Below are 22,633 nucleotides of genomic sequence, written 5' to 3'. Positions count from 1 at the left end.
CTGGGAAATGTAGTCGGAGCCCCGGAGCCCGCGAGAAGGACCACCAAAATGGCCGCCGCGCTGCAGGGCGCGTGCGTGGGCCCGCTGGTGCTAGCCTTTTGAGGCCGGGCCGCCATAATAAAGGGAAGGATACTTAGTTGCTTCGTCTGCGATTTCGTTGGCGGAGGAGACCTTCGAGACAGCTGCGACAAATAGTCCGGGGTCACTAAGGGGCAGGACGGCCGTCAGCGGGTTTTAGACTCCCGCTAGTCACCATAAAAATAATGAATAACAGTAGCAATAATAAAATCTCGTCGCCCTCGGGCGGAACTTCTCTAGCCTGCTGACTCCGGATCTGTCAGCACTTATTAGGCACCTACAATGTGCCAGCCCGCCAATAAGCGTGTATTAAGCAGCCCATCCCATGCTAGCCCCTAAGGCGGTTCTGCGGCTCCCCATGATGCCCTTTGAGGTTTTCCCAGCAGAGACCCGGAGATCTGCCATTCTCATCTCCTGCTCATTTGACAGATGAGAAAACAAATGGAAGAGGGGGGAGTAGCCCAGGCTCACCCAGCTGAAACCAACTTTAATTCAAGATGGATCTTCTTGCTGCATTTATTAAGCACCTACTACATGCGAGGTACTATGCTAAGCACTAGGGATACAAAGAAAGGCAAAAGACGGTTCCTGTCCTCTGGAAGCTTACAGTCAAATGACCCTGGGAAGCTCTGGGTTGTGGTTAGGGATGAGTAATTAAACGGCTCAGAGCCTCTGGCTCCTCATCTGTAAAATGGGCTAACAACACAACTCCCCTCACAAGGTGGTGAAAATCAAATGAGATACTCCAGGAGGTTCTGGAAATTTTAAAATGCATAATTTATATAAAATTTTACATAACTGTTCTCCTTTGTTGGGGAAGAAGGAAAGGTACAAGAATTTAAGCTGCTACCTGTATGCCAAAATGTCTCATTTAATCCTTATAACAGCCTGGGAAGTATGTACTATTATTATCCCCATTTTACAGATGAAGAAACTGAGGCAGATGGAGATGAAGTATCTTATACAGAGTCTCACTCACTTAAGTGTCTGAGGCAGGATTAAACGCAGGCCTTCCTGACAAGTCCTGTACGCTTTTTTTTTTTTTTTTAATTTTAAAGCTTTTTATCTTCAAAACACACGCAGGGATAATTTATATAAATTATGCATTTTGTCCAACTGATGGACATCCACTCAGTTTCCAGTTTCCCTTACAAACAGGGCTGCCACAAACATTCTGGCACATACAGGTCCCTTTCCCTCCTTTAAGATCTCTTTGGGACGTAAGTCCCCGTAGTAACACCGCTGGATCAAAGGGTGTGCACAGTTTGATAACTCTTTGAGCCTAGTTCCAAATTGCTCTCCAGAATGGCTGGATCTGTTCACAGTTCCAGCAACAATGTATCAGTATCCCTGTTTTCCCACATCCCCTCCAACATTTGTCATTATCTTTTCCTGTCATCTTATCGGATCTGAGAGGTGTGTAGTGGTATCTCAGAGTTGTCTTAATTTGCATTTCTCTGATCAATAGTGATTTGGAGCATCTTTTCATATGATTAGAAATGGTTCATCTCCTTTGAACATTTATCAATTGGAGAATGGCTTGAATTCTTATAAATTTGAGTCAATTCTCTATATATTTTAGAAATGAGGCTTTTATTAGTACCCTTAAATTAAAAATGATTTCCCAATTTATTGCTTCACTTCTGATCTTGTCTGCATTAGTTTTATTTGTACAAAACCTTTTTAATTTAATATAATCAAAATTATCTATCTGGTGTTCAATTATGAGTCCCAGTTCTTCTTTGGACACAAATTCTTTCCTTTTCCACAGATCTGAGAAGTAAATTATCCTATAATCTTCTAATTTGCTTATTATATCACTCTTTATGTCTAAATCATGAACTCATTTAGATCTTATCTTGGTATGTAGTGTTAGGTGTGAGTCAAGCTCTAATTTCTTCCATACTAGTTTCCAATTTCCCCAGCAGTTTTTGTCAAATAATGAGTTCTTATCCCAAAAGCTGGGGTCTTTGGGTTTGTCAAACACTAGATTGCTATAGTTATTGACTATTTTGTCCTGTGATCCTAATCTATTCCACTGATCGACTACTCTATTTCTTAGTCAGTATCAAATGGTTTTGATGACCTCTGTTTTATGATATAGTTAATTTAGATCTGGCACATCTAGGCCGCCTGTATTAGCATTTTTTTTCCCCATTAATTCTCTTGAAATTCTTAACCTTTTGTTCTTCCAGATGAACTTTGTTATTATTTTTTCTAAATCTGTAAAATAATTTCTTGGGAGTTTGATTGGTATGGCACTAAATAAGTAAATTAATTTAGGTAGTATTGTCATTTTTATTTTATTCGCTCGGCCTATCTGTGAGCACTTGCTATTTAGATCTGACTTTATTTGTGTGGAAAGTGTTTTGTAATTGTGTTCATATAGTTCCTGACTTTCCCTTGGTCTTTAGATTCCCAAATATGTTATACTATCTATAATGCCAGAGAAACTGAGCAAGACAGAGATTAGAGAGTATTTAATAATTTATTAAATGGGAGAGATTTACTGGGACCAAATGGATCCATGTTTAATCCCAGGGTTGAATGAACTATCGTCTCAAAGAATCCAGCACAGACTGTGGACACAAGATACAAGAATGGTTCTAGTTTGTCCCCATTACATATCATGCTTGCTGATGGTTTTAAATAGATAACTACTGATTATTTTAAGGAAAAGTCCATTTATTCCTATACTCTCTAGTGTTTTTAATTGTTGGAATCTTTACAAACTGTTAAGTTGATAGAGACAATATCTAATTTAGCATGATTCAGTATGATTGATCTGATCCTACAAGGAGATGTTATGGGCCAGAAGAAACAAGGTACTAAGTGGAACTGAGAAACAATGCTTGTATTCACACCTTTACTCATTGGAGTTCACAAGTATGGGAGAGTCACAAAGTTAATTTTGTAACTTTGTGAATTCACACCTCCCTTGAAGCTCTTAGGGCCAGAGAGCACTCTGGGAGGAAACCCATAATCCCACTCTCTCGGAGAAGGAGCATAAATAGAGTTTCAGAGAGCCAGTCAAATTAATTTACTTCAGAATGTTGCCAGGTAATGAAGAAGAGCATTCTGGGAGAAAGCCCACAAGCCCTCTCTCAGAGGCAAGAGAGATTCATTTCCAACTTTCATCCATCTCTGGATGTGGATGACATCACTATTAATTAGAGAAAAACAAATTAAAACAACTCTGACATACCCACCTCACATCTATCATATTGGCTAATATGACAAGAAAGGGAAGTTATAAATGTTAGAGAGGATGTGAAAAAAATTGGAATACTAATGCATTGTTGGTGGAGTCATGAACTGATCCAACCCTGCTGGAGTGCAATCTGGAACTATACCCAAAGGACTATCGAACTGTGTATACCCTTTGATCCGGCAATATCATTACTGGGTCTATGTCTCAGAGAGATCATAAAAAAATGCAAAAGACATGTTCAGAAATGTTTATAGCGACTCTTTTTGTAATGGCAAGGACCTGGAAATTGAGTGGATGCCCATGAGTTGGGGAATGGCTGAATAAATTGTGGTATATGTGTATTAAAGGAGGAGCAGGCTGATTTCAGAAAAACCTAGAAAGACTTACATGCACTACTGCTAAGTGAAGTGGGTAGAAGCAAGAGAACATTGTACACAGCAACAACAAGATTATGTGATGATTAATTGTGAAGGACTTGACTCTTCAACTATGGGGTGATTCAAAGCAGTTCCAATAAATTTGTGATGAAAAGAGTCATCCACATCCAGAGAGAGAAACTTGGAGACTGAATGTGGATCAAAGCATAGTACTTTCACCTTTTGTTGTTGCTCTTGTTTGTTTGCTTTTTTAATTTTCTCTTTTCTCTTTTGATCTGGTTTTTCTTTTATAGCAGGACAAATATAGAAATATGTTTAAAAGGAATTGCACTCTGGGCCATTTGCACCTGTCTTTGTCTTTCTATAATGCATCTGTCCCTCTCCCCCCCCCCCCCATACCACTATGAGAAACACTAATTTCTGGCAGATTTTGGAAAAGAATGACCATCATCTTTGCCTCATATTTTGCTTCTTTGGCAGCTACTTTCAAAAGGTTTGGGGACAGACTCCTTGCTAACCCTGTTTTATACTATTTTGTAAATGCTGTCTAGAAACCTGAGAATTTTTACTTTTGATTATAGTTATGAGGAAATTATAGTTAAAACAATTTGGCTGTCACTTGTGAAAACTGTAAGATTATTAAGTAAGTTTATTTGGAGTTATTGCCATAATGTTAAACTAAAAATTGGTAATTACTGTGGGTAGAAAGGAGATGAGGTAAAAGCCCTATCTGGATTGGTTCTGCTTCTTCACCAATGTTCAGGGAATGGCCTTCTTCTGGCCCAAACCTGACTCCAGTGTTTGCAGATCTTTTTATCTATCTGCTCATGCTGGGCTAAACAACACTGACTTTTTTCTGGATTTTCTCATCAGGATTTGATTCAATATATTTTTTAGATTTATTTGAAGAAATTTGTGGAGATGTTGAGATTACGAGGTTCATTCAGACTCTCCCCATATTGAGTCACCAGAATTATGGGATTTGGAGTGTTGGACTCTAAAGCTATGGTGGGGTTATAGGCCAATGACTTAGGTTGTCTCAAAGGAATTTAAAGACTTAGACATCTGGGGCAGCTAGGTGGCTGCGGTGGATAGAGCCCCAGCCCTGAAGTCAGGAGGACCTGAATCCAAATCTGGTCTCAGACATGTAACACTTCCTAGCTGTGTGATCCTGGGCAAGTCACAACCCCAATTGCCTCAGCAAACAAACAAACACTTAGACATCCTCCAAAAAATGGGGCAAAGAATTTATTATACTGCAAAGAGTGAACTAAATCTCAAGAGAAGTTAGTTATTATGATACTTAGCAAGTGGACTAACCCCAAAAAGGAGTTTGCTATAATAAGGAAAGACACCATGAAGCTGGAATATGCTATTGACTCTTGGGCTAGTCTTCAAAAGGAATTAGTGAGGATCTGCATATGAGTAGATCTTTTATAGGAAATTTAACTTTGGGGTTTGACATCACAGCTTGGCTTTCAGATTGGATATGGTGGGTTATGATAATTTTGTCCATGCAAGGAACTGCAGACCTACTTAAAGCTGAGATGATCTTATCAGTGCTCCTCCCTATTTGCCTCGGGTAGTATTATAGTCCTGTCAGTGTTCCTCCCTTCTTGTCTGAGTAGCTAAGCTTCCATATTGTTTACTCTGATTCAGGCTTTCTCTACTGCTTCCCACCTGGCTACCATGGGCCTCAACAGAGAGAAGCTCACAGCATTGCTTCCTGTAACTCTGCCATCTTGGTTCCCTGTTCTAATTCACTTTCCGCTGAGTCATGATGTCTTTCAGTATTTTATAGGTAGAAAAACAGACCCCTGGATTTTAGTGCTGATGAGGTCCTGGGTAACTAGGTGGGCATTTTCATATTCTTTTGATCTGACACCATTGATGGGGTCAAGATAGCAATTCCTAGTTCAAAGTACATGGTGGAAGGCGCATGTGAAAAATGTACAGTGGCTTTCTCTTTGTCAAAAGGTACCTTTATTTATGAGAAGAGGTTACGGACAAAATGAAGAGATAAAGTAGACACCTGGAGAGTTCATTTGGGAGAGTATATAATTAGGAAGCAGACAGGTTTTAACAATTAACAAGGGAAAAGACAAGTTCCCTAATGGAATTCACAATTAACCTGGAGAAAGGGAATATACAATGGAGTAGGAGTATGCCATTGACTAGCAGGCTAACTCCATCAAGGAGTTAAGCACTTAAATGAGCTAATTAGCTATAACAAGGAGAAAGAGGCCCAACTCCGGGGAGGACTAACAACACCAAAAGGGATTTAGCAAAGGTGGGATAGGCAGATTTACAGGGAAATTTAGCCTCCGGAATTGCCATTGTCACCTAGTTTTCTGATTGGATACATTAAGGTAGGATTTCCTAAGACTTCCCCAAAGGGTAGGACTGTAGGGCTGAACTCTTCCCAGTTTGACCTGAGAGATAATACAATTTTATCTGGTCTTTAGGCCTTCAGGAGGCTTCAGGCCTTTTCTGCCAACACCCACTTAATAATCTCTTCACTATTACTCCACCCTACCCTCAAGCCTCTTTTTGGCGGTCAGTTTCAGGGATATTTTCTCCTTTCAATATAACTATTACCATTCTCATTTAGGTCCTCATCTTCTCTCATCTGAACTATTTTAATAACTTCTATTGATATATCTGCCTTTAATTTCTCCCTCCATGATCCAGCTGGGAAAGTGAATTTTTTTAAGGCACAAATCTTTTACTTCTCTTTTCAAAAATCCTTTACAATGAACTTAGTACACCTCCTCCCCCTAGGGAAAGATGCTAGCAAAAAGATCATCCCTGCCCTTGGGGAGTTTATAATCTAATGGAAACAAATAACATATGAAAAAGAGATGAAGAGGGAGTGGGACAAGAATTAGCTACTTTTATTTATTGTCAAGTCTATAACCCCCCAATTCAGATTGTCCAGTCTGCTGACCACAGTAAATTTACTCTGCTTTGAGTTAGGCACTGGAGATAACAGAGACCAAAAAAACCATTCCACTTACATTCAAACCCTTACTTTCTTTCTAGGCTTGGTTATCAAGATAGTCCCCCAGCTGCTAGATTGAGAATCAGGAAGATTTGAGTTCAAATCCAGTTTCAGATATTTGCTAGTCATGTGACCCTGGGTAAATCCCTCAGTATTTTCCTCAGTTTCCTTATCTGCAAAATGGGGATACTAGCCCCTTTCTCACAGAGTTGTTATGAGGATAAAGTGAAATAAAATAAAATATTCTAAAAATCTAGTGCAGATTGAAGTTTTTTGCCTGCACTTTGCAAACTTTTAAGTGCTATGCAAATGCTTATTTTTATTTCCCTTCTCAATTGTTCTAGAGACTTCTTTTTTGGGGGGTGGGGTGGGGAGATCATTCTCTGTTCTCTATTATTTTCTGCTGGATGTGGTATCAGGGGTCCTCAAACTACGGCCTGCGTGGCAGATGCAACAGCTGAGGACGTTTATCTCCTCACCCAGGGCTATGAAGTTTCTTTATTTAAAGGCCCACAAAACAAAGGTTTTGTTTTTATTATAGTCCGGACCTCCAACAGTCTGAGGGACAGTGAACTGGTCCCCTGTTGGAAGAACATAACTGACTCTATTTGGTCCTAGTTTTGCCTTTAATAGGCATCTTTGACACGATCTGATCTCTAAAAGTATCTTTCCCCAATCACTTTACAACTGCAAAAGAAAACTCATTCTGGCTTCTTTAATTTCCTGGATTTCTCTACCCCTCTTCCTCCAACCAGGGGTTTAACAACTGCTAATTAACTCCCAGGCTGATAAAGATACTGTTTCCCAAATTCTGGTGTAAATGGCTACTCTAAAGGATGCATTCTTCCTCTGGTAACAATTTAAGTTCCTTTTTTTTTTTTATTTTAATAAGTATCTTTCCTTTTTTAATAAGTATGGGTAGTGCAGTGGATAGAGCTCTGGCTTGGAATCAGGAAGACCTAAGTTAAATTGGACCTCAGTCATTAGCTGTGGCTGTCTGAGCAAGCCCTTCATATTATTTGCCTCAATTTCCTCATCTGTAAAAGGAGCTGGAGAAAGAAATGGTTACACACTCCAGGTCTTTGTTAGTAACCCCAAATGGGGTCATGGAGAGTGGGAAGCAACTGAAATAACTGAACAACAAACACTAGCACCGTGCCTCCCATAGAATAAATGTTTAATAAATATTTCCAGTTAGAAAAGCATCTTGTAAACCTTAAAGCATCATAGGAACATAAGTTATGAGCTTGCAGCTCTGAGGAATGAATAAAAGCAGAGCTCCATTTTCATTCTTCTATTTACAACTTAGACCGTGTTTAGCACTTTTCTATCAGACCTCCTGAGGCAATATCCAATCAGTGATTATGGCTGGGTAAGAGATGAGGCAGAGTATAGCCTCTTTTACCTAGTTTTGGCTTTTTTTTTTTTTTTTAAAGAGATATGGATGTGATGTGAATTCAGAAACTCTTGCCCTTCTTAGGAAATACCAAAAGACTCATCCTGGGAACTTCCTTTCCAGATTGTCTTATTACCATAGTTAAGAAAACCTTGATGTGGTCAGATACTTCCTTGATTAGCATCTTTAAGATACCCACTACGGGAACTTCCCAGACTGTTTGGTTAAGCCTAGATAGGAACCAAATTTCCCCCAAATACCTTTAAGACAGTCTCTGTATCTCAAAACACATTTTTTCTCTCTCCCAACTCTTCCCTGGTACTTCCCCTTCTCCCCTGAGAAATTCCCAAGATTATATTTCTCCTATAAAAGATGTGCTCAAAATGAAAATTGTTGCTAAATCCTTTATGAGAAATACCTCATAGCATCTTCCCTTAATGGCATTGAATGAGATAGAGTGAGATCTCTAAAAGACAATTATGAAAAGCAAGTAAGGCTTTATTTACCCCAGAGTTAGAGTAGGCCTGAAGGTAAGTCTTGGGCATTGACCCAAGGATATATCTTCTTTCCCTTCCTGCTATTCTTCCATGACACTTTTTCTTCCTACCTCAATCAACTATGGGCAGCTATGCACTTACTGACCAAAATTCAATTTCCTGGGTAGTTCCTGCATTTAAAATATAAGACCCTCAGCCAATGAGGATGGGGTCCATAGCGGGGGAGGGGTATTTGCATTAAGGGTTATTTAAACTGCTGATCTGTCTCCAGAAATGCCTTCTCATCTGGAGGGACACCGGCTTCTCCTCAAGAACATATAATAAACCTTAATTTTGCTCCTAGAGATATCTCCAGTTTTTTTTATTATATGCTCTGAGCACAGAGCATCTTTCTCCTTACTTGGTTAATCTGCCAAACTCTAGGGATCTAACAGGCCAGTGAATGGCAAGCTTGGGGCTCATGGCATATTCCTTTAATGGATTCTTCCAAATAACTTTTCTTGGTAACCCTATCACTCTCCCAGTTTTATTTTATACTTACTACTCCTGGCACCTATTTTATCTCTTATTTTGTCTGTAACCTCTTCTCCTAAATACACTTTTGTGAATTTGTCACCTGTTTCTTTCTTTCATTTATTTATTTGTTTATTTTGATGAGGCGGTTGGAGTTAGTGATTCACTCACATCATCACATAGCTAGGAAATGTTAAGTGGCTGAGTTTGAATTCAGGTCCTCCTAACTTTAAGTCCAGAGCTCTATCCACTGCATCATCTAGCTACCCCCACGTGTTTATTTTGAATTAGAAATTGCTACCTAGACCTCATCATTTTGTGAATTTGTCACATGTGCTTTGCTCCTTGTATTTCAAACTCCCCATTGGAAGGGAGGGGGAATGAGGGGATGGCAAAGATACTAGAATGTTTTGTCCTTTCTTTCTCTAGCTCATTTTACAGATGAGGAAACTGAGGCAAACAGGGTCTTGCCCAGGATCATAAAGTTATTCTGAAGCCTCAGGTTTCCTTGATGCTATCTAATGAACCACTTGCCTCTCCCTAGGTGGATGTGAGGTTTGATGATCATTTGTCCAATATGCTGTAGCAGGAGATTTTTTTTTTTTTTTTTTTTGGTTTGGGTTCGGTAGGTTGGTTTCTGAATTCCTTAGAGTAATGATGATTCAATCTGTGGACAGAAGGGACATGGCCACAAAACAAGAGAAAACCCTCTCTCACACGATGGATCCAATAATAATTTGTTGAAAGAAAAATTCTTCATTTGGACTTTCAACCTGATTAACAAGACAAACTTGTGTCAAAGAGAATTAAAAGGATTTTATTAGGCTGATCACTGAAGGCTTCAAAATGGGGGATATCTTTTTTAGGAAACTTTAAGACTATCCATATAAGTCAGCAAAAGAGGTTGGGCCCTTACTTTTCAGTTCCTCCAAAGTAGCAAGAACATGACCATTTGCAGGTAAGGATATGTGACAAAGAGCAGGTAACACAAAAAGCTGCAGACTTCTGTAGTACCGGAGAAATGAGGGGAGTCGAGAGTGGTTTAATTTTAAAATGGAGAGTTTAATAAGCCAGCTGACTTAATTCCAGCATGGGAATATTTTTCCAAAGCATATAGTACAGAGAAACTGAGGCACAGAGCTTATATAGGGTTTTAGCTAACTAGGGTTTGCAAGCAGAATACAGAAGCTGAGTATGCAATTAGCCTAACATCTTGCAGCTGTTATCTTCTGGGAAACACTTCAAAGGTAGAAAAAAGAAACAAAGGCAGATGAGGGAGGCAAGGACACTGGGAGGATAGGAGATATAATTCCAGGGAAGGACAAGCCTGTCGAGATATGAGAACATAACTTAAACCTTGACAGGACAGGAGGGAGGCAAGATAAAAAAAAAAATCTTGTCAAGGACAGGAGACAGCGAGACATGGGACAATTCTCAAAGTCTTGAGGGAGGGAGGAGGGGTCATCCTGGCAAGGATAGAGACAGGGAAGCGGGCACCTGGACAATGTTTTTCTTTGCTATCTTTCATTGTGACACAATAGTATGGAAACAAGCGGGATAGGAGTCTCAAGGTTTAGGGCTCTCTTCTAAACTCAGTTTTCCCAGACTTAATTGCAAGAAGAGGTGGGCTATGGCCTATTATCTCAACACTTTCCCATCACAGCCTCCCCTAACACTGATTGAAAAGTGGGCGGCCAATGCGAGTAACGGAATCAACATAATTTTCAACATATTCTTTCCACCCATGGGGATGGTCTTTGATAAATGTACCAACTTGGACTTGGCGTCTCATTTCTAAAAGATGGCTACAATGAGCTGAGCATGGTTTTTTGGAAGAAAAAGAGGTGATTAGGACAGCCTCATGGAAAGGAGGCCCTGTGTATCAGAGTATTGATTGGGAAGTTCCATGGGAAAGCTGGTTCTGGCCAGGAGGAGATAGTCTGTGACAGACACTTAAAGCTGCAAGGACCTGGGGAGAAGAGCTGGCCTGATCCCTATCCACCCTAAAACTGAAGCCATGACCTTATCCTGGTGCATCCCCCTGTTCTCAGAAGGGAGTGTTTGGTCCTGCCAGTTGTAACAATGGAATTGAAGCCCTGAAGGAGATAGGGAGGTGGGAAGGAACTGGGGATTGATGCTTTGTTGGAAGGGAGACTTGCAAAGCTGAGGACTTGGGTTTCTTTCCTAATATCAAGCAATACATGCAGACAAGGTCATAGATTTAGAGCCGGCAGGGATCTTTGAGGTCATTTGGGTCAAGGAGCAAAGGACCTTGCCAGAGAGGTCACACAGAGATATTCAGTGGCTGAGGCTACTGAGTTCCAAGTTTTTTGCTTTCATTCTTCTTTACCACACTGAAGATTGCATCATAAGAATCAAACAATAAAGCAGAGTTAGAAGGGATATCAGGCCATCTAATCCAATGGATGGCCAAACAAGAGGTTTCTCTACAAGATCTGCTTGAAGATCTCCAGAGTGGGGAGAGGGAAGCTTCTGGAAGCAGCCCATTTCACTCTGGGTCAGCTCAGAAGATTGCTTTCCTTAACCTCTGTCTCTTTGTGATCCAACCCCTCCCCATACACTTCTTGTTCCTGCTCTCACCTTCTGGGGGGGAAGGAGAAAATGTGCTCCAAGCTCCTCATCTCCAATTTGAGATTCCCAGGTACTTCAACTGAGCCTTATATGGCCCTCTCTATTCTAGGCAGGGGCAGGTGGGAGTTACTGTGGAGTCGGGAAGATCTTAGTTCATGTGTCTTCAGATACTCACTAGCTGTGTGACCCTGGGCAAGTCACTTACCATGTTTACCTCAGTTCCTCATCTGAAAAGTGGGAGCACACTGGAGAAGGAAATGGCAATCCTCTCCAGTATCTTTGCCAAGAAAAACCCAAGTCGACATGATTGACCAACAAGTCTAGACCATCTTCTCTCTAGATAACTTTGCCCTAGTGCTCAGAGGGGCAGATCCAGTATTTTATTCCTTGCTTCACTTCCCCTTTCCATCTTTTCCCCAACCACAAATCTATTGGAAGTATACTTTCATCCCACCCCATCCTGTTCTGGAATCTTGTCCAATCAGCTCTGCCATTGTTCCCTGGAAGAATACCAACATGACATCACAGTATCAGAGTGGAGTTACAGTCTGTCTGACTGTGGCTGATCAGACCAACATGAGCTCAGAATGCTCTGCTACAGGTCAGATAAATAAGTCCCTATGAACATTTGGGTGGATTCTCTAACCGCCCCATTCCTTATGAGCTAATTCAATTCTGTTTTGCTCCTAGAGCACAGTATCTTCTCTGATGAGGGCACAGTATTCTGGGCAGGCTGTGCCGGTGTCTCTGTGCCATGTCAGTAGATATAAAGTTCTTAAGAGACCTTGAGACTGTCCTTGTATCACTCTTTCTGATCACCTTGTGATCACTTGCCCTTTCCCTTTATAGAGATGGACAATGGAAGCATCCTTGAACTTCTGGTGATGAGGAGCAGCTTCTAGGAGAAATATAGCAGTAATCCTGAGGTCCCCAGACCTTAGGAGTGCTATCGTTCTAATAGTCTGTTTATCAATGATCCTAAAGTCTCCTGGCTTTAAGAATACGATAGTGTAGTCCTAGAAACTTTGCTGACTGCCAGATAACAATCTGCTGGTCAGTGATAATAGGGTTCTGAGACAAATGGTGAAGTGTATACCAGTTTACTCCTCAGTTCTACCTCTGGGCCATAAAATTAACATATCAATGACATGAAGAACTAGATCTTTCTGTCTTTTTCTATAAATTTGTCTTCTTGCTCCTGTTCTTCACTAAATCATTTTGGAACTTACCCCTCTTCAGTTGGCATGACAATTACAATAAACTTAGCTCCTTGACTTGGAGATGGGATCAAGCCTGCAAATTCTTTTGAGACACCTCGGGACACAGATCTGTGACCCCAACCTTTTGGAGTCTCTTTTTGAACCTCAACACTGGGGTATAATCCTCCTCTGGCCAGATTATCTGGAAGATGTGTATGAACAGTGCACCTCCAACCTTGTAAATCTCAACTGGAATAGAATCAGCACCAGGTGCTTTACCCCACTTAATGGCATTTAAAACCTCTTCTTTATTTGGAACTTCAGCTAGGAAGGGATTGATTTCAACTTGAGTGAAATAGGCAGTGGCTTCAGCATTGATTGATGATGGTCTGTTGAGAACACTATGGAAGAGTCCATCCCATCTCTCTAGGATCATTAATCTATGTGGTCATCAGCACTGAGCACTTGAGATGCACCATAAGTTTTTGGCTCATAATATTCAGAGCATCATCAAAACTCTTTGTATTGTTACTATCAGTGCTCTGTGGAACAGTAGAGACCACAAAAACAATCAGAGACTCTCAGAGTAAGAAAAAAGGGACGTAGTATGATCTCATGAGAAAGGACAATTCCCATCTGACAAGGTGTTTGTCAGTAAAAGGAGTGCAAAGTAAAAACTGCAAATCACAAGATTAACTAGCTTGAACACAGAAGTCTCCACTCCTCTACCTGATCTTTTCTCCCATTGTTTGGAGGAGTCCAGGCTTACATTCTAATGGGGGAAATCTAACCCAGAAATAAGAGAATAAAAAAGAGGTACTTAAATGTTAATTAAGAGATGATGGGAAACAGGAGGAGACAAACACCTGCAATTTTTTTAGCTATAGCTCTACTTGTTATAAAGTCTCAAGTCACAATTAAGATATAGTTTAAGGCTATATTCCCATGAGATTGTCTTCACTCAGTTAATTCCATAGAAAGCAAAATTGAATTTCCTCTGTTTTCTTACTGAGCCAAGAGTCCTTCATGTCTCTAAGTTTCAATTGTACTTTACTTTTGAGGGAATTGAATGCTATCTTCTTAGAGATGGATGAATTATACTGCTGGTATCTCTGGAGTTCTTATTTTTTTCATTTAGTAGCTTCTGAATTTCCCTATCATTTTCATCAAATCAGCCTTGATGTTTGCAATTATTCTGATCCAGATGAGCAAATGTAGTTTTGTACACCAAATCTCTGAGAGCTGCCTTCTCCTTTTCTGCTCCTTGCCAGCTGTGTTGGCTCAACTTACAAGTTAGCAACATACTGTTCCCTCTCACAGAAGTGCTCTAATCAAATTCCAGATTAAAAAAGGACCTCCCCTTCCCTCCCTAACATGTTCCTTCCCTATAAAAACTCAAGTTTCTTGAGAGTAAAGCCTGACTTTGTTTTTGTAATTAGAGTCCTTATAAATGAAGTTGTGCTTAATAAACACTTTTTCATTCATGCATTTATTCATAAAGGCATGAACTCCAGGCCCTTCCCCTTGCCAGTGGCACATCTCTGACTTCTTTAAGTCCTTTTTAAATGTGGTATCCAGAATCAGATCAATCAACAAATATTCATTTTGGCACAATACTGGGTACAAGGACAAAAAACAAATCCTTTTGGTAATTCTAATGATAAGAGACAGAAATTGTTTTGTTTTGTTTTTCCATGGAAGAAAAGTCCCTACTATGTACAAATTTGCACAAAGTCATACTCTGGTAGCTTTATCATAGCATGGGGATGAGCCCATGTTCTCTTTTTTTCCTTCCTCCCACTACATATTATTTTATTTTTTCTCTAATTACATGTTTGTTTGTTTTTAATTTTTGAAACTTTTTATTTTCAAAACATATGCACGGGGGCAGTTAGGTGGCACAGTGGATAGAGCATCAGCCCTTGAAGTCAGGAGGACCTGAGTTTAAATCTGGTCTCAAACACTTAACGCATCCTAGCTGCGTGACCCTGGGCAAGTCACTTAACCCCAATTGCCTCAGCAAAAAATAAAACAAAAACCAAAAAAAATATGCAGGGATGATTTGACAACATCATAGCTTTATGTTTCAGATTTTCTCCTCTTTCCACCACCCCCTCCCCTAAATGGCAAGCAATCCAATATATGTTAAATATGTTAAAATTTATGTCAAATCCAATATGTATAAACATATTTATAAAATTCTCTTGCTGTGCAAGAAAAATCAGAATAAAAAAAGAAAGTAAATGAGTAAGAAAACAGAATGCAAGTCAACAAAAAGAGTGAGAATGTTATGTTGTGATCCACATTCAGTTCCCACAGTTCACTCTCTGGGTATAGATGGCTGTCTTGATCACAAAATCATTGGAACTGGCCTCAATCATCTCATTGTTGGAAAGAGCCATGTCCATCAGAATTGATCATCATATATTCTTGTTGCCATGTATAATGATCTTTTGGTTCTGCTCATTTCACTCAGCATCAGTTCCTGTAAGTCTCTCCAGGCTTCTCTAAAATCATTCTTCCCATCATTTCTTTTAGAACAATAATATTCCATAACATTTATATACTATAATTTATTCAACCATTCTCCAACTGATGAACAACCAGTCAGTTTCCAGTTTTTGCCACCACAAAAAGCGATGCAACAAACATTTTTGCACATTTTTCCTTGCTTTAAGATCTCTTTGGGATATAGGCCCAATAGAAACACTGCTGGATCAAAGGATATGCACAATTTAGTAACTTTTTGAACATAGCTCCAAATTGCTCTCCAGAATGACTGCATCTGTTCACAACTCCACCAACAATGTATCAGTATCCCAGTTTTCCCACATCCTCTCCAACATTCGTCATTATCTTTTCCTGTCATCTTAGCCAGTCTGACAGGTGTGTAGTAGGTACCTCAGAGTTGTCTTAATTTGCATTTTCTGATCAATAGTGATTTAGAGCACCTTTTTGTATGACTAGAAATAGTTTCAATTTCTTCATCTGAAAATTGTCTGTTCATATCCTTTGACCATTTATCAATTGGAGAATGGTTTGAATTCTTATACATTTGAGTCAGTTCTCTATATATTTTCGAAACGAGGCCTTTATCAGAATGCTTAAATGTACAAATGGTTTCCCAATTTATTGCTTCCCTTCTGATCTTGTCTGTGAGACAGAAATTGTTAAAAAATATATATATATAGAAGATTTTATTACATTTACATACCGTGTAGGTAAGAACCAGGTAGTTGAGGCTAGGGGGAAGGTATTAACAATAAGGAGGATCCAGGAAAAGCTTGATAAATAAAGTTAACCACCAGAATTGCATCTTAATTGAAGAATCACTGAGGTAGACAAAGGAATGATGTAAGTGAGTGCATTCTAAGCATATGGGGAATGGGAATATAGTATTGCAGATGAAGTGTGCAGAGACCAGAGGGATTCTCCACATCTTATTTCTGGAAGCTATATCTCTCTTGAAGCAGTTCAATATTGTAATGGCCTTTGACTCTCTGTCTCTAGGTCTTTTTCTGTGGGTAAATCTGCATCCAACAAATGGAAAGGAGAGAATTAAGTAAAAAAAAGACCCATGAGCTTCCTGGTTCTATGTAAGGAAAGAGTGCTCCTCTCACCTTCATTCCAACTTCGGGGTCACTGACAGTCCTTTCCTTCTCTCCCCATCTCCAAGGGCACAAAGAGAATGATATGGCTGAGTTCCCAGAACATGTCAGCCATGACACCTACATTTACATAGTTTATAGCACAATTTGCAGCCCGGAAGGGGACTACTATATCTCATGGGGTCAAGGTAACTTTTCAGTTTCTCATTACAAAATGCTGTAGACATAAAAAAAGCAAATTCAAACCTTGCTTGTCTTTCCTAATATTTTAGGAACCAGAAGATGTTTCTTGACCCTGAAATGGTCAATGAGAGGTTTGCTTCCTGGGGTTTTCACAGGGGCTACAGAATAATTTTTAATTCCATGTGACCTTCCCCAAACATGGAGAAAATATGATAATAATAGTAAACCATTCCCATGATGCTAAGACTTTTGGATTATTGTAGAATGTTTAAGAGGGTGGAGGGGAGAAAGCGTTGGCAGAGATCGGAGGCAGGCCATGATGATGGAGCATTTTTCCTGAAAAATCAAGAGAACCCATACCTTTTCTGTAAAATCTTCCCTCAGAACAAAGCTTTCCAAACTACTTCAAGGCTAAGGAAGCATTTTTGTCTCCTTTTATTTACTTTAGGGCAACTAAATGATGCTGGGGAGAGAGTTCCAGATCTGGAGTCAAGAAGACTCATCTTCCTAAATTCAAATCTAGCCTCAGACATGTAAATAGTTAGGTGATCCTAGGCAAGTGACTTGCCTCTGTTTGCCTCAGTTTCCTCATCTGTTAAATAAGCTGGGGAAGGAAATGGTGAACTATTACAGTATCTCTGCCAAACAAACCCCAAATATGACAAAGAATCAGACAAGTAAATAACAATGGGAATAAAACGAGAGGGAATGTTTTGTTTTGGATAGCACAATCTGTCCTTGGAGTCCCCATTGGAGACAATGAAATCCCACTGAGGCATGATAGCCATATGATTGTGACCAAGCCAATGATATCAAATTCAGAGAGACACAAGGGCCACCAAATTGTCCATGAGGATCCCTGTGGGGTCCATGTTGACTTAGAAAACCACATATCTTTATTTCTTAAAAAAATTTTTTTTAATACATCTGCTGAGGTGTGAAAAAGTAGCAATTCCTAAGAAATCCCACCCCTATGACTCCACAATTGTACCTTTAAACCATAATGTTACATAGCAACCTAATCTTTCTTTTTCTTATAAAGTTATCTTGATTCTACCTCTGCTAAACTCCTTTGGAAATTACCCCGCTGTCAAGCAGTGCAATAAATCTTTGCCCCTTAACTTGGAGACTGAGTGTGCGAATTCTTTCGCCATTCTTCTTAGATTATCTTTCTCCTCAACACATCAACACATTAAAATCAGATAGCAACTACATTTTAACTTGGTTCAGCTACTCTTGGGGATGGTGAGGGCTGAGTCAGCTTGGCGTCTGACCCCTTGTCCTCAGCAGCTATTTAGCACCATGGCTGTCAGATAGATTGCAAATCTGCCTCAGTGAAAGGTGTCCCATACTGGAAATAATACCTGTCTGCTGCTAATGAAATCACAAGTCTGGACAAAAATAAAAGAGCTAGAAAAGACTTTAGGCTTTACTGAGCCCAACCCCTTTAGTTATTGAATGAGGAAGCACAGGAAATTTAAGTGTCTTGCCCCAAGATCATAATCTCAATAAAGAGCAAAAAACCACAGTCTCTTCTTTAATGTCAATATTGGAAGGCTTACTTTCTTCTCTTGCCAGGAAAAAGCCCAACCAGTTATTATCAAGCATAACCAAGTCCCCGACTATCCTGTATGTATAGAGTGATTATATTGCCCATAATCAGTCACTTCCTTGAGTTTCTAAGGTGTGGTTGGAACCAAGCTCTCCTTGATTCAAATCTACTCTTCTCTGCTACACAGAGGCTATGTCTTTACCAGCCTCCATTGTCTAGCCCTCAAACCTCTGGCATCTTTAAACAGCCTTTGAGATATTGATTAGCATATCTTCAGGCAGGTCTGAGACCTGGTTCACCAGGTGCACACCATCTGGCTCCTTCTTGATCTCTCCCCTCTGAACCCCCTTGCTCTTCCTCTCTTCCCCTGAGGAACCCCTAAGGTGTGACCACGATGAAGATCTTTGCTAAGCACTTTCCAGGACTAAGTCCCATTACGAGGTTCTCTCTCTCCTCATAGTGTCTTCCCTTTAATGGCGGTTTTCTCCGTACTATACATCTGACTGGTTAATCTGCTAAACTCCTTTATGGATTTAAATTGCAAGTCAATGGCATGCCTGGGCCTCATGACATATTCCTTTGGATTTTTCCAAGCTCCTTTCCTTGAAAATGATAACCCGATTGATCTTCCAACTCTTTTGTATTTGCCATCCCCGGTGTTCATTTTACTTATTTTGTTTGTAACTTTTTCTCCTAAATAAACCTACCTTTAAACAAAGAATATGGCCATTATGAATTTGTCATATGTTCATTTTGAATTACTACCTTGACCTCATCAATTACCAGTTTCTGATAATGAACCATTTAATAGTGTCAGGGATTTGGAGAGTGAGAAATTTCTTTCATTTGTCTTCAACCTCAATCCCTTCAGCTCCAGTGCCAGACGGCGTCTGAGGGGAGTGGGAGTGAGAAGGTTGAATGACAGCCTCAGAGGCCAGGACTGGGTATCCTGGAGGCTTGCCTTGGTCAGATTACCTGAAGACCACGGGCACCATAGTTTAAGAAGAGCATTCATAGATTGGAGAATATCCAAAGGAGAGCAACCAGTATGTTTTGGGTCCTGGCATCTATGTTACACGAGGATTGTGGGAAGAACTTGGAATAGGTGTTTTCTGGAGAAGACAAGACTCAAGGCCAGACCCAACAAATGGTCTTCAAGCATGAGAAGGGCTCTCTATTCTGTTTGGCTAGAACTAGTAACAATGGATTCAAGTTGCAAGCAGGGAGATTTAGGCTTGATGTCAGTGAAAACTTCCTGTCCTAAGGTGGAATGGGCTGGTGGGCTTCTCTTCATTGGATATTTTCTATCAGAGGCTGCATGATCCCATGTTGGTTATGTTAGATCAAGAATTCCTTTCCATGTATGGGTTAGATTGATTCTATAATCATAAAAAAAAATCATAAAATAAATAAATAAAATATTAGGTAGCTGCTGAGACCCCTTCCCTCTTGAAAATCCTGTGATACTGTGTAGCAGAGAGGAGTAGATTTGAATCAAGGAGAGCTTGGTTCCAACAACACCTTAGAAACTCAAGGAAGTGACTGATTATGAGCAAGCCCAATGTACATGATAATATTTGTACTACAGTGATTCATGATAATTCTGAAGCACTTAAGATGAAGAGTGCTGTCCATTTACATAGAAAGAACTGATAGAGCCTGAATGCAGAGCAATATAGTTTTTCTTTATTTGGGGGAAGGAGGATGTGGTCTGTGTTTTTCCCCATAGCATGACTTATGTGGAAATGTGTATTGCATGACGACAAATGTATAACCTATGTCAAGTTGTTTGTCTTCTCAATGGGAGGCAGGGGATCAAAGGAGGGAGATTATTTGGAATTCTGAGATTTAAAAAAAGAATGTTGTAATGTTCCCTTTAAAATGTAATCTTCTCTTGTTGGGTTTTCTTGGGGTCTCTGGAGGCAGCCTTCCTTTCAGTTCAGTAATCATCACAATTGCAACCAGGGATTAAAATCCAAATCCTTTATTGTCTCTTTCAAAGTCTTGTCTCCTTTCCTGCGCCAGGTTAGCTTTCTTAGAGTCCAGATCCTTTATTATCTCCTTCCTGGGGCTGGGCAGCTTTCTGGAGAGTCTTTCAGTCTGGCCTTGGTTTTAGTGGGGGAAGTGCAGGAGTCCAGGCCAGCCACCAGGAAGATCTCCTTCACTTGGGGCCCGGTTAGCTTTCTTAGAGGCCTATCTCTCTCCTTGATTCTGAGAGCTTAAGCTGCCTTCTCTGGCTTCCGAATGTCCCTGACTGAATCCTGGTTAAGGTTCCTAGAGCTTCTAATGCTCTTGTCTTTCTGGCCCTGAGAGCTTCTAGTTTATATGTCCCATACTGAGTATACACCAATCATTACATCACTCGGAAACCATTATTTGTTGTAGGATTAAATCAGTGCTAAACTTGATTTAACCATTGTCTCCTCAATCCCACTTAGTGCCTTGTTTCAAGTTCTGGCCCTAACATCTCCTTGTAGGATTAAATCAATCATCCTGAACCAGGCTAAATGAGATAACTATTGTCTCTTTCAATTCTACTGACTCAGTACCTTGTACGACTCCTTTGTTTCAAGTTCAGAGTTCTGGCCCAAAACAGAATGTTAAGATTGTTTTTATATGTAATCAATGAGAGGAATAAAATATTAAATTAAAATTAAGTTAAAAAAAGTTTATACTACCAACCTCACATGATTAATGTGGATAAAGTACTTTTTAAACTTTACAAACTAGGTTTAAAACTCGTGTGTGTGTGTGTGTGTGTGTGTGTGTGTGTGTGTGGGTGTGTGTGTGTGTGTGGGTGTGGGTGTGGGTGTGGGTGTGTATGTTGCTGTTGACTCTGTCCTCAAATAAAATTTCTCTTGACATATGACATGACCTGGAATAGAATTCCAGACTCTATAGACAATTGGTCTGACCCAGGAGGAATATTTCTACACTTTCCTAGTTTCTGCTAAACAATGAATGTCCTAATTATAAGGGATTCTTATGTAATTTTTAAAGATACAATGCTTAAAGAAATTTTCTAAGCCCTGAAGCACTGTTCTTGTTCCTGTCAGAATTACTAGATATACCCGAGAGCAGTGGAACCTTGTTTATTCATAATTTTAAAGAGACTTTTCACTCAGTCAGACTGACCTTTCTCACTATGGATGTGAATCAAAGAGGTTTTACAATCTTTGTTATTCTTTTATCCTCAGGGATTTGGTAATAAGATGCTGATCATTCTTTTTGGTTTCTTACTTCAAGGATAATCTGATATCTCTCTAATCTCTCCAGTTCCCAGAGACAAGATCACTTATAGGACCATAGAATTCAGAGCTTTAGAAGACCCATGAAATTAACAATTTCAACATCTCCCCTCCCCTCCATTTTTATAGAGAAAAAAATTGGAGGTCCAGAGAGAACAAGCATCCAGAGCAGGGGCAAGTTTTATAACTTTCAGATCATTCTGTTTGAGGATTGTGTGAGAGAACTAGAGGGGTTTAGAAAAAGAAGACTGACTAAAATGGAAAAGTTTGACATGATTGCACATGTATAACCTATATCTGATTGCTTTCTATCTGGGACAAGGGAGAAAACAGAGGGGGGAGGAATAGAATTTAGAATTCAAAACTTAAAAAAAGCAAATATTAATAATTGTTTTAATCCATAATTGGGAAAAATAAACTATTATCACAATACATCTTTAAGTTTTAAAAAGAGGGAAAAAGAAAAGACTTAGGGATAACATGCTGTCTTTCCATATTTTAAGGACTATCAGAAGGTATTACTAGATGTGCTCTGCTTGACCAGGGAAGGTAGAATCATAATTCAGAAGTAATCCAAGATGGAAGAAGGAAGGTTTTATCTTGATATGAGAAAAAAAAGCCAATCAAAACTTTTAAATAATGAGCTCTCTATAGAACTCAAATAGACTGCCTCTTCATGGGGAGATTTCACCATCAAAGAGGTCTTCAAAGGAAAGGCCAAGATGATCCTTTGTCAGGTATTTGGTACAGAGCTTAACTAGCACTTAGGACAGCTCCAGTCCCATGATTGGTGCTTGATAAATGTTTATCGATTCTTGTTCAGAATGGAGAAGACTGGATGAAAGGCTTCTCAGATCACTTCCAAGTCTTAAGATTCTGTTGATCTTTGTCTGTCTTGCTATTACACTGTTAGTAAAGAATAGCCAGGATTTGAACACAGGTCTTCTGCCTCTCTGCTCAAGGCTATTTCTGTTAATCTGTGTTTGTTCCTATAGCAGCTAGGTGGCACAGGGATAGAGTACTGGGCTTGAAATCAGGAAGACTCATCTTCCTGAATTCAGATCTGGTTTTAGATACTTTCTCAGCTATGTGACCCTGGGCAAGTCACTTCACCCTGTTTGTCTCTGTTATGGGGGCATATTTGAGAAGGCAATGACAAAACACTTCAGTTACTTTGC

Source organism: Antechinus flavipes, chromosome 1, assembly GCF_016432865.1.
Source record: "Antechinus flavipes isolate AdamAnt ecotype Samford, QLD, Australia chromosome 1, AdamAnt_v2, whole genome shotgun sequence".
Lineage (NCBI taxonomy): Eukaryota > Metazoa > Chordata > Mammalia > Dasyuromorphia > Dasyuridae > Antechinus > Antechinus flavipes.
Note: the sequence above shows the minus strand (reverse complement) of the source record.